Below are 3,896 nucleotides of genomic sequence, written 5' to 3'. Positions count from 1 at the left end.
CGGCGGGACCCACACCTCCCCCCGCCGCGGCCGAGGAGCGGGAGGCGCCGCAGGGCGGGGGAGGCGCCGCAGGGCGGGGGGGCCCGGGGCGGCGGGGGCCCGGGGCGGCGGCGGGCGGAAGGGGAGGGGCGGGGCGGGAGCGAGCGGGAGCGGGCGGCGGTCACCAGGGAAACGGGCGGGGAGCTGCGCGCGCAGCCGGGGCGGGGCCGCGCGGGGCGGGGCCGGGCGGCGCGCGCTCCCGCCCGCCGCGCGCTCCCGCCCGCCGAGGGGTTTCCCGCCCGAGGCCTCGCGCCCTGCGGCCCGTTGGCCACGGCGAGGACACCCGACCACAACCATAATAATAATAATAATAATGTTGGCATTGGTTAAGCGCTTACTAGGTGCAGAGCGCCGTGCTAAGCGCTGGGGGAGATCCAGGGTCATCAGGTGGTCCCACGGGCGGCTCCCAGTCTTCATCCCCTTTTTCCAGAGGAGGGAACTGAGACCCAGAGAAGTGAAGTGCCTCGCCCACGGTCACCCAGCTGACGAGTGGCAGAGCCGGGATTCGAACCCACGACCTCTGACTCCCGAGCCCGGGCCATTGCCGTTGAGCTACGCTGCTTGTAAATAATAATGATGGCGTTTGTTAAGCGCTCTGTGCCGAGCGCTGTTCGAAGCCCTGAGGGTAATGAGGTGGGCTCACGTGGGGCTCCCGGGCTTCATCCCCATTTGACAGATGAGGTCACTGAGGCCCAGAGAAGTGCCTTGCCCAAAGCCCCACAGCTGGCAAGCGGCAGACCTGGGATTCGAACCCATGACCTCTGACTCCCAAGCCCGGGCTCTTGCCGCTGAGCCACGCGGCTTCTCTAATAATGGCATTTGTTAAGCGCTTACCCTGTGCCAAGCACCGTTCTAAGCACTGGGGGAGATACGAGGCCGGGTGGCCCCTCGTGGGGCTCACGGTCTTCATCCCCATTTGACAGACGAGGGAACCGAGGCCCAGAGGAGTGACTCGCCCAAAGCCCCACAGCTGGCAAGCGGCGGAGCCGGAATAAATAAATAAAAGCAAACCGTGGTATTTGTTAAGCCCTTACTATGTGCAAAGCGCCGTTCTAAGCACTGGGGGGGGGGGGACACGTGGCTCAGTGGAAAGAGCCTGGGCTTGGGAGTCATAGCTCATGGGTTCGAATGCCGACTCCGCCGCTTGTCAGCTGTGTGACTGTGGGCGTCACTTCACTTCTCTGTGCCTCAGTGACCTCATCTGTAAATGGGGATGAAGACCGTGAGCCTCTTGTGGGACAACCTGATGACCCTGTATCTCTCCCAGCGCTTAGAACAGCGCTCTGCGCATAGTAAGCGCTTAACAAATACCAACATTATTATACAAGGTGATCAGGTTGTGCCACGTGGGGCTCACGGTCTTCATCCCCATTTTCCAGATGAGGTCACTGAGGCCCAGAGAAGTGACTTGCCCAAAGCCCCACAGCCGGCAGGCGGCAGAGGGGGATTGGAACCCAGGACCTCCGACTCCCAAGCCCGGGCTCTTGCCACCGAGCCACGCTTGCTTCTCTAATAACGGCATTTGTTAAGCCCTTACTATGTGCCAAGCACTGTTCTCAGCGCTGGGGGGGATACGAGGTAATGAGGTGGTCCCACGTGGGGCTCACAGTCTTCATCCCCATTTGACAGATGAGGGAACCGAGGCCCAGAGAAGTGACTTGCCCAAAGCCCCACAGCTGGCAAGCGGCAGAGCCGGCATTCGAACCCATGACCTCTGACTCCCCAGCCCGGGCTCTTTCCACTGAGCCACGCTGAATAATTTTTAAAATAATCCGTACCAACTTCTCCCCACCCTCCCCGTAATGTGTCCGATCTATAATTAATAATGATTGATAATTATGGCCTCCGTTAAGCGCTTACCACGTGCCAGGCACTGTCCTAAGCACCGGGGTATTTACAAGTTAATCACTCTGTCCCACCTGGGGTTCACGGGCTTAATCCCCATTGTACAGATGAGGTAACTGAGGCACGGAGAAGTTAAAGGTCACACAGCAAAGTAGCGGAGCCGAGATTAGAACTCGCATCCTCTGACTCCCAAGCCCGTGCCTCGCTGCTCTCTGTCTACTGATTTATTTTAGGGTGATCGCAGAAGCAGTGTGGGGTAATGGATCGAGCGAGTCACTTCACTTCTCTGTGCCTCAGTTACCTCATCTGTAAAACGGGGGTTAAGACTGGGAGCCCCACGTGGGGCAGGGACCGTGTCGGAGCCGATCAGCTTGCATCGAGCTTGTTCAGGGCAGAGAATACGTCTGCTAATTCCGCTGTGCTCTTTCATTCGTTCATTCATTCGGTAGTATTTATTGAGCGCTTACTGTGTGCAGAGCACTGTACTGAGCGCTTGGAATGTACAATTCGGCAACGGATAGAGACGATTCCTGCCCATCGACGGGCTCACGGTCTAATCAAGGAAGACAGACGGACAAAAACAATAGCAATAAATAGAATCAAGGACATCTCATTAACAAAACAAATAGGGTAATAAAAATATGCTCTCCCAAGCACTCAGTACAGTGCTCGGCACAAAGGAAGCGCTCAGTAAATGCCGTTGATCCATCGATTGGCCGATCCACCCCACCGCTTAATACAGTGCCTGGCACGTAGTAAGCGCTCCGCTGAGCCGTGAAATAGGAACCGGAGAGGGGAGAAGTCGGGAGTAGGGCGATTATTAGCAAGGAGGCTGATGTGGGGATGTCGGGGGGGAGAAGACTCTGAAAGGACTCTTAAGGAAGTTATGGGGTCTCCGTCCCCGAACATCCTTTTATGAATTGTAATAATAATAATGATAATGGTGGTATTTGTTAAGCCCTTACTAGGTGCAAAGCACCGCTCTATGCGCTGGGGAGATACAAGGTGATCAGGTTGTCCCGCGTGGGGCTCACAGTTTTAATCCCCATTTTACAGATGAGGTCACTGAGGCCCAGAGAAGTGACGTGACTTGCCCAAAGTCACCCAGCTGGCAAGCGGCGGAGCCGGGATTAGAACCGACGACCTCCGACTCCCAAGCCCGGGCTCTTTCCACTGAGCCACGCGGCTTCTCTATTCCAAGCGCTTAGTACGGTGCTCTGCACATAGTAAGCGCTCCATAAATAGTATTGAATGAATGAATGAAAATAAATAACAAGGATCTGCTCTGGTTAATTGTTTAAATAGTAATAATTTAACTGTGGTTTAATCGTTCGTCCTCCTGAAGACGGGGGTGCTTATTAGATGACTCCTCCCCATCATTCCCGTTTCTCCCGATTCTATAGTTGCAGATGCCGCTCGTGTTTTTATCCGGGAACATTTCCCATTCGCAATCACTGGCTGACCGAGGGCCTCCTCGTCCTGGTTGGACAGACGATAGCCCCGGCCGGCAGCTGGTCAGGGAATAGGTGAAATGGATCGCCAAGCGTGTGGGCCTTATAATAATAATAATAATAATAATAATAATAATAATAATGCTGGTATCTGTTAAGCGCTTACTATGTGCAGAGCGCTGTTCTAAGCGCTGGGGGAGATACGGGGTCATCGGGTTGTCCCACGTGGGGCTCACAGTTTTAATCCCCATTTTACAGCAGAGGGAACTGAGGCCCAGAGAAGTGAAGCGACTTGCCCACGGTCACACAGCTGACAAGTGGTAGAGCGGGGATTCGAACCCATGACCTCTGACTCCAAAGCCCGGGCTCTTGCCACTGAGCCATACTGCTTCTCTAATGCCTATATATAGGAATCATTCCCGGTGTCCCTCAGACGCTTTTCTCTTTCACAAACCAGCTAAAACCAACCCACAAACCTTACTGGTCTCCTCTAATTCTCTTTTTTTTAGGTCTATCTCCATTCCTTCCCCGTACTTCTCGCGCTGCCGATCGTCTTCGTCT

This window comes from Ornithorhynchus anatinus, chromosome 19 (genome assembly GCF_004115215.2).
Source record: "Ornithorhynchus anatinus isolate Pmale09 chromosome 19, mOrnAna1.pri.v4, whole genome shotgun sequence".
NCBI lineage: Eukaryota > Metazoa > Chordata > Mammalia > Monotremata > Ornithorhynchidae > Ornithorhynchus > Ornithorhynchus anatinus.
This window is presented reverse-complemented; position numbering follows the sequence as displayed.